We start from the raw sequence: 9,117 nt of genomic DNA on the forward strand, positions 1-9,117 counted from the left end.
CACACACACACACACACACACACACCACCCACACACCGGGAATGCCAAAAAAATATATACCAGTGAACACTTTGGTCAACGTTGCTCAAGCAGTAGTTTGCCTTAATCAGAAGTGTCTGGACGCTGATGGTAACCACTTTGAGCACCTCTTGTAATTGCAGAAGTCAAACGTGAGTTGTATTCATCTTTTGTGATTGGTGTAGACTGAGTATTACAATTTTAATACAGTTTTCCTTTCTTAAAATGTGTATACTTTTTTTGCACCCTCTGTATATAAAAATACACAATGGAATATATTTCAATCTTAAAAAAGGAAGGAAATCTTGCCATATGCAACAACATGGATGAACCTGGAGGACATTATACTAAATGTAATAAGCCAGACACTGAAGAAAAAAAATACTGTATGATTTCACTTATATAAGATATCTAAAATAGTGAAATTCATCAAAGGAGAAAGTAGAATGGTAGTTGCCAGTGGCTTAGGGGCAGGGGAATTGGGGAGTTATTCGATTGGTATAAAGTTTCAGTTATGCAAGATTAAAATGTTCTAAGTTGTGCTGAGGGACAAGGTACAGGCTCTGAATCGCAGCCAGGACCGTCTTTGTCCATGCAGCCCAATGCGCTGCCGCCAGCCCCCAGTCGGCCTCCATTGCCACTATGGGAGTGCAGGTGGAGACCATCTCCCCCAGAGATGGGAGCATCTTCCCGAAGCCAGACAGAACTTCGTGGTGCACTCTATGCGGATGCTCGAAGATTGAAAGAAATTGATTCCTCCCTGCACAGAAACAAGCCCTTTAAGGTTTTGCTAGGCAAGCAGGAAGTGATCCGGAGCCTGGAAGAAGAGGTTGCCCAGATGAGGGTGCGTCAGAGAGCCAAACTGTTTCCCCAGAGTATGCCTATGGTGCCACTGGGCACCCAGGTATCATCCCACCAAATGCCACTCTCGTCTTTGACGTGGAAGTTCTAAAACTGGAATGACAGGAATGGCCTGGCCTACTCCCTGAGCTCCTTGGTCTTGGATGTGCCATGGAGGGATCTGGCGCCCCCAGACACGCACACGAGAATCTGTAGGGAGCTTTTCCTGATGTTCCCCTACACTCTTTGTGTAAACATCTACCCCGACTGAATGTGTTCTGTCACCCAGCTTGGCTCTTCCCCTTTCTCCTCGTGTGTGTGTTGACCTAAACTGTATGCCATAAACCTCAAGTTACTCACTGTATTTTGTTTTCGTTTTGGGGTGAAGATTTAGTTTCAGGCTTTTGGAGCTAGGTTTTCAACTAAGCATTAGTCGAGTATTAACAGCACAAGTAGTGGGTTAACTTGAGACTAGCAATTGGTGTGGGTGGATGCAAGAGTCTTTATTTAAAATTTTTGGGTTAAATTTGTATCTATTGTGTATCTATTGTATATTATTGTATATCTTTACACATTATTGTATATTAAGCATTCTTATTGCTGCGCTGCATAGCAGATTTGAGGTGCTGTTAAGGGCCGAATTATTCTCCAAGTTGAGAAATGTGCTTGGGTTGAATTAAGAGCCCTACCCAAAACTGAAGTGGGGAGGGAGACAGCCCTCGCCTCCACTGCCCCCCCTCACTCTCCCCTGAAACCTTCTGCCTTTTAAAAACAAATCATTTTCATTGCGATATTGGACACTACAGCTATCTGTCCCTGGACCAGCAGTGACCGCTGAAGCCTTTGTGGCCTGGCTTTTTTCTCCTGTGGTTTTTCTAATGGATATTCAGGACTTTTATAATCTCATAGGTATCCAGGCTCCACTTCCTAAATTTTAAGAATTTTAATCAAAAGTGTGAATTGCAGGTGCTGTTTGAAGACACTTAACACCCAATGAAAGCCCAGCCATCATGACAAATCTGTGAGTGTTGTCTTACGAAAATGATGCTGGTCATCACAGCTTCAGCATCTCCTGTTTTTTGATGCTCAGCTCTCCCTTCTCATCTCAAAGTTTCCTGGCTTGTCCTTCCCCCCTCTCACTCCTTTGCTGTCCTGTGTATTGATTTGGTGAGAGAAATAATTGCTGCCACCCCACCCCCACACTACATATGAGTTTCAAGTTTTATTATTGCAATAAAAGTGCTTTACGCTGGCTTTTCTCAAAAAATAAAAAAAAAATAAAAAAGAAAACAAAAAGAAAAAAGAAAATGTTCTAGAGTACAACATAGTGACTATAGTTAAGAATACTGTATTGTACATTTAAAAATTTGAGAGGGTAGGTATCACGTTAAGTGTTCTTACTACAATAAAAAAAAAGTTATTTTTACTTTAATAGTTCCTAGAAAACCAATTCTGTACCCCAGTGATGCATTTAATGATCTAGTTTTAAATCTATCCTTTTATTATTTGTAGCTGAATCTTCATAAGGAATAAACATCCAACTCACTGGTCTATGTTTTGTATAATCCATGCTCCCATTTTTCACTCCCCTATTTGAAAATTAAAATGGTATTTATACATCTTAAACATTTGAGAGTCTTCCCCAGAAACCAACATCACCACTGGTACATGTTTCTCTTTCCCTCCCTGGAATGTATTTTGTTTAAAACAAGTGACTTTAACTTGAGAATATGAGGACATCTTTTTATGATTTTTTCACCCCTTTTGGCCTTATTCATATGAATTGTATATTTTTTAGTCTGAATATGATTCCTTTTACAGAGAAGAAAGAAGTAAATTCAGAGTTGAGAAATTTACTTTTCTCAATAAACCAAGAACTTTGATCAGCCTTGTCTTCCAGCACTGAGGAGTTATAATTTTGGTACAATATTTGCTCAACGTTTATCCAAAAATTCCATGAGCTTTGTGAAAGATATGATTACACAAATTTTTTTCTTTCCTTAATAGCAAATATATTCTTTTAAAATTTAAGTCCATCCATAGGATTTATGGTCTGTGCTATTCTGGTATCATAACATTTATATTTACCAAGCAACACAGATAAAAAATAAAAATAGGTTTTAAAAAATTGGGAAAGTTATTTTGAATACAGAAATGCCTAGCATTACCCAAAAGCTCTTGGAAAGGAATAACTACAATAGAACTAGAAATACATATACATGTATTTTATTAATTACCTTTTTAAATTTAATACCCGAACCATGAGATAAAATTTGGAAGTCTCTATGTCTCCTCCATCTGCACTCATCTATCCTTGTCTTTGTAGAGAGGGAGTGCTGCAGTTTCCAAAACTTGCCTGTATCTTGTCATCTGAATTGCTTGTTAAACATTACAGATCTCCAGGACTCTTCCTTGGAAATTTTGGTTCTTTCGAATTAGGGTCGGCTTAGAATTCTGTATGTTTAACAAGCACTCCAGGTGATTACATTATCAGAAAAAATTGAGAAACAATGAAAAGAACCCAAGACTTTCAAATCTGCCTGACCTCTATATGAATTCAGGATCTAAGGCTTAACAGCTGTATGGACTCAGGCACATTATTTAACCTCTTTGAAAATCAGTTTCCTCATCATTTAAGGGAAAATGTTAATATCTTCCAAAAAGGAATTTTGTGTGAATTCAATTTAGAAAATGCAAAATGTGTAGTTATCCCTAGTATTATCATTATTGAAAACTATGTTGGAATTTTTAAAATCTAATCTCAGTCTTTACTCTTGCTGGAAGAGTAAAAATTCTGAAGTAAAGCAAATACAAATATTCAAGTCTACTTTCTTAGTGTAAATAATAGTAGAATCATTTACTCATTTATAATGTATTTGAGGCATAAAGGCCCACATTAGAAGGTAGGTAAATCAATTGATGGTGTTATCTTTAAGATATTCAAAAGCAACACCAAAATTATTACATTTACATCTTATTAAAAGTAAGATAAAATAATTTTTAGTAGATTTTTTTTCTCCTCCATACAAATTTTTAAAAAGTCTATAGGAAGTTCTGATGCTCATCAATTCTTTAAAACAATGGTTGTTAAAATGTGGCTCCTGGTCTAGCAGCATCACCATCACCAGGGAACTTTCTAGAAAAGAACATTCTCAGTAGTCCCTACTCCAGACTATTAAATCGGAAACTTTTGAGGTGAGACACTGATATCTGTATTTTAACAAGGTCTCTGGATGATTCTGATAGAAGCTCAAATTTAGGGATCCCTGATATAAGTCCAGCTTATGATTGTCCCCCCGCTTCCAACCTGTTCATTTGCTGTTCTCCTGATCTTAGTTAATGGAAGCACTATCCTTCCAGGTCCTTAAAAATGTTGAAATTATCCTTAACTTCTCATTTCCTATCAAGCTCATCTCCAATACATCAAAAAAATCCTGTTGTTTTACCTTGAATTACCAGAATGTCACTATTTAACTGTCACTGTTAATACCCTGGTCCAAGTCTTTACTTTCTCTTGCATGGATTATTACAACAATCTTCTAACTAATCTCCCTGCTTCCACTCTTTCAGTTCTCCAGACTGTTCTGAATACTGAAGCCAGATTGATGCTTTTAAAATAAGAGTCTGATGATGTTACTTGTACTGAATTGCCTATTGGCACATTAGTATCGTTCTGCCTTTTCACCCTCTCCTATATCCTGGAAACTGAGAGTCTAGAAACTACGTTTCCCAGAATTACTGCCATGAGAATTCAAGATTAAGTGCCCACAATGGGAGAAAATTACTAGAGATTTGGAAGGTGGAATAGAAGCAGAAACCATAGTATTCTTCCCTTAGCATGGCAGAGATAGACATGAGATTTTGCAGGGGCCTCCGGGATTTTTCTCTGAATCACCTCTTCTATGCTGGTATTTTTTTCGACTGTTTCTTCAATTACCATAACTTCCTGACTCTGAAAATTAGTAATGAATGTAAGAACTAGTTGGATGCAGCCTTCTCTGATTTTCATTACTCTAGCCCTGCCAATGATTTTGTAAACATGAGTTTCCGCATATAAATCAATCCCTTGCTGAAATACGAAGTTGTTTCTATTTTTTTCTGACACAACTCTGATTATCCCTCTGATGAAAATACTTCATTAGTTTCCCATCTCATTAAAAATAAAATTCCTTAGATACCTACCATCCTGTACAATCTGGCCTCCTTTACTTCTCTGATCTCACTGCCTACTAAGTTCTCTTGCACTAACTCTGCTCCTGTCAGACTGGTTTTCCTGCTGTTACTAAAACTAGCCAGGTCCTCTCCTACCTCACTGCCTTTGTACTTTCTTTTCCTTCTGCCTAGATTGCCTCTCTTCCATATAGCTGCCCAACTTACTCTCTCATCTTCTTCAGGTCTTTGTTTAAATGTCATCTATTCAAAGAGGGCTTTGCCCTGACCACTGCTAAACAAAATTTAATTGAGTGATGAGTTAATTGGCTTTATTAAACGATTCATGAATTGGGCAATATCTCATAAAGAAAACAGAGAGATACTCCAAGGGATCATACAAGATGAAAGGCTTTTATAAAGGAAGGTGAGAGCGGGACAAGAAAGTCATCATTAAGAGAAAAATAAAAGTTCATTGGAGGAAGGTAACAGTTCAGGTGATGATGGCTTCTCATTGGCTCAGCTGCCATTGGCTGGGCTTGTTGCTGGGCAAGAGGGAAATCTTTTTCCTGCTGGAGTAGTAAAGTAATAAAGCAGCTGCACTTCCTGTTTGGGAGTACCTCTCTTCCTGCTGGGGTCTGTAACTGACTTAACTGTTGCTACAATTGACATCATCTTCCTGTTTGGTGCAACTGATGTCTTCTGTTTGGGATAATTGACCAACTAGTGATAGAGTGAGTGGCAAAACATGAGAGCTCCCTATAGAAGCCTTGCTGAATTCAATTTTACTTGAGGTTTCCTGTATTAATTTTCACACCACCCAATTTAAAAGTCACTTCTACCCCCAGCACAGGTTATGTAGGTAGATGGTGAAATTATTTCCATTTAAAATATGTAAAAAAAAATATACAATCAGGAAAAGAAGCTCACCAAAGTCTCATGGCTTTTAAATATTCAACTAAGAATTATCTCATTCATAGATCTGAGAAAAGAACCTTGAAAAGACTGGTGGTTAATAAACATTCATGTTGATATTGCAGTGATAGGATGGGGAGTGGTTTCAGCTCTTGTCAAGGAAGAACAGTTAGAACTGAGCCATAATAGGGAAGGACACTGGAAATGGAGCAACTACTGGTAATAAATTGTAGTTTATTATGTTCTCTGGGAGGTTACACTAGATCAGATTTTTTATTTTCTCACAGAGGCAGGTCAGAATAAAAGAAATTCCGATTTTTGAATAAATGGATCTTCTAGTTTACATACTGCTCTAAATTCTGCCCTGAAGGCCATTCAGGACAATCTGCATATTTCCTAATATCAGCATGTCATAATGATAGGCTTACCTTAGAGAAAGTTACTCAACTCCTCTACTCTTAGTTCCTAGTATGAAGTATGAAGGGTTTTGTTTACTATTAGAAAAGTATGGGTAAAAAGGCATTAGAGTTCGTAAAAAAAAAAAAAAGTCACGAAATGGAATTAATATGGTAGAAATTCTCTTCTTAACCCCTTTTTTAGGGTGTATGGATCATTTTCCTGACTGCATGGTTGGAGGACAGTGGTAAGAAGAGCGATTTTCGAAAAACTTTCAGGTTTTTAGCATGAAGAGGGTAAAAATAAATCTACTGTAGCCAAAGTAATATTGAAAAGATTTGGCAGAGCTGACTAGAAAAATAAAATGGATCTAGTCATGTCTGTGACCTGGGCTATTTAGCCATGAGATTGTGCTCTGCCTTTAAAGAAAACAATGAACTCTTAAAGAACAAAAATAACTCTCTTAAAGAAAAATGGGTAGAACATTTCAGGAATAAATGCAGTTGGAAATGGCAAAAGAAAACACAAAAGATAAAATTGCCCTTTATCCAATTTAAGGAGTGAAGAAAACTACAAGTTTGCTGGGATTTCTTGCTAAAAGAAATTTGAAGAGACAAAATTGAAGGTTGAAGTTCTGGTCACAATTCTCCTGGAAATGGACTTTATATAATATCTGGTCATAGACAGAGGAAAAAAGATCCATAGCTGGCTTTTTTGTTGTTCCCTGTAAGCCCCAAATGACAGGTTTGTTATTTTTCCTCTCTAAGTTTCCACAGTGACATTATAGGACATCTAGACTTCTCTATTTCCAAGTTATAGGTTATGAAAACAACTGCTAACTTTGTCTTTCTGTCTCAAGTTTTGTCCCCACAAACTTATTCTCATAAAAATTTGGTGTAATCTTTGTAAATGCAAATCTGATCGTGTCCTTACCTGGTAAAAACCATTTAATAACTCCCTATGCACCACAGCAGCAATTCCCCATTTTTTTCCCAGTAGCTGCTATAAACTATTTCTAGATGTAAGAAGAAAGATATGGAAAATTCTAAATTGGGATTAAGTAGTTTCCTTTACAATAGGTCTAAATGCTGCTGTTCACTGTGAATATCCCAAAGGGGGAGGGATATAGTGTGCAAGATTCCCATACTTATTTGATTATGGAACCATTTCTTTTTCATGGAATGTGTCACACGACTAGTTTGGTGTGGAACACATCTTTGGGAATACTGACTTATAGTGTAGTCCAAATTTATGAGCAAAGCCAGGAATGAAGGAAATAATTTGGAACCCACCTACCTTAATTTGCATTACTCTGATACGTTATGCTTTATTTCTCCTCCATGCTGCACATACTAGAAATCCCTTAAATCTCCCCTTAACCTCAACCCTTTCCAGTCCATTTGAATAATGCCCACTACTCATTTTGGATTCACCATAATTTCTATAGCCTTTACTTTGTATTTGTTCTTTTCAGTTTGCAGAATTGTTTATTCATGTAAGTATATGTAAATAACTGTATGTATAACTAATTTATATACATTATTCCTGTAACTTAAGATCTGAGAAGAAGAAAATAAAGGGAACTGGAAACAGTCTATCCATTCAGTTTATAGAAAAACAACTGATCTGATTGTTCTCTCATCATTTTTTGAGGATTAAAAAGAAGGAAAAAGGACCCAGGAAAAGGTTCTATAAAAGATAGATAATAATTCTCAAAGTAGATAGGAGAAACATATTTTAAAAAAACAATTTATTAAAATAGACATGTAAATTTTATATGACATATATTCATTTATGAAGATAAAAATTTAATCTTGATAACAGAATGCTATTCACAATAAAGCAAATTTTACTAAATTTGCTAAAATACAATAATAGAGCTAGCATATTAACTAAAAATTAGAAGTAAAATCTATAGTGCATAAAGTCAAAACTATTTGGGGGAAAAATAAGAAGAAATTCCCTAGCAGATAGAAGAAACTCAAATAAGTATCAGTAATTAAAGAGATTATAACTGTGGAAGACAAAGAATAGAAATTTAGTCTAAAGATAATTTATGTTCCTGAAGATGAGTCCAGAATAAGTGAAACAGAAGAAAAACCCATAAATGGAATAAAAAAAAGCTAAAGAAATACCTCAGAGTATATGTTGAATGAAACCTCTGTGTACCTGACAAAATTAAGGAGAGGAGATTATTATCTAACCATATCCTGCAGAACATTTAAAATCCCAAAGTTAAAGAAAGAATCTTACAAGGTTCCAGGCAAAAAAAAAAAGTTACTTACAGAAGTAGAAAATTCAGCCTGGCCTTGGTCTTCTCCCTACATTAAATGCTTGGACACACGGCACAGTTTTACATAATTTTGAGGGAAAAATTTGTCGCTCAAGAAATTTATGTGTACCTACATTGTTGTTAAGATGTGAAGGAAATAGAAAGACATAATCAGATTTATATCACAAGTTCTTTCTGAAAGTGTTACTCAAAATATGTCCTACTAAATGGGAAATGAATCAAAATAAGAAACTCAAGAATTAGAAAATTATATATATATGAAATGACTTACAGTGAGCATTGAAACCACATCAATATAGATTTAAGTATAGTATCTATAAAAATGGTTAAGATATATAAGTCAAATATGAAGGCTATCAAAATAATAAGGAATAATGGTCAGAAACATAGTATTAGAAGACTTCAATACATCCTTATTGCATAGGTCAAATTGGGAAAATAATTACATATTACATGATTTAATTAGTATGTATAAAATTGATTTAATATATACATATGTTTAATTT

At 35.7% G+C, this 9,117-nt stretch overlaps 1 pseudogene; it reads left to right on the top strand.

Moving 5' to 3' along the window:
• Window positions 1–633: 633 nt before the first annotated feature.
• On the top strand, window positions 634–981 carry LOC117034039 (peptidyl-prolyl cis-trans isomerase FKBP1A-like; annotated as a pseudogene).
• Window positions 982–9,117: the final 8,136 nt, after the last annotated feature.

This window comes from Rhinolophus ferrumequinum, chromosome 14 (assembly GCF_004115265.2).
Source record: "Rhinolophus ferrumequinum isolate MPI-CBG mRhiFer1 chromosome 14, mRhiFer1_v1.p, whole genome shotgun sequence".
NCBI classification, from domain to species: Eukaryota; Metazoa; Chordata; class Mammalia; order Chiroptera; family Rhinolophidae; genus Rhinolophus; species Rhinolophus ferrumequinum.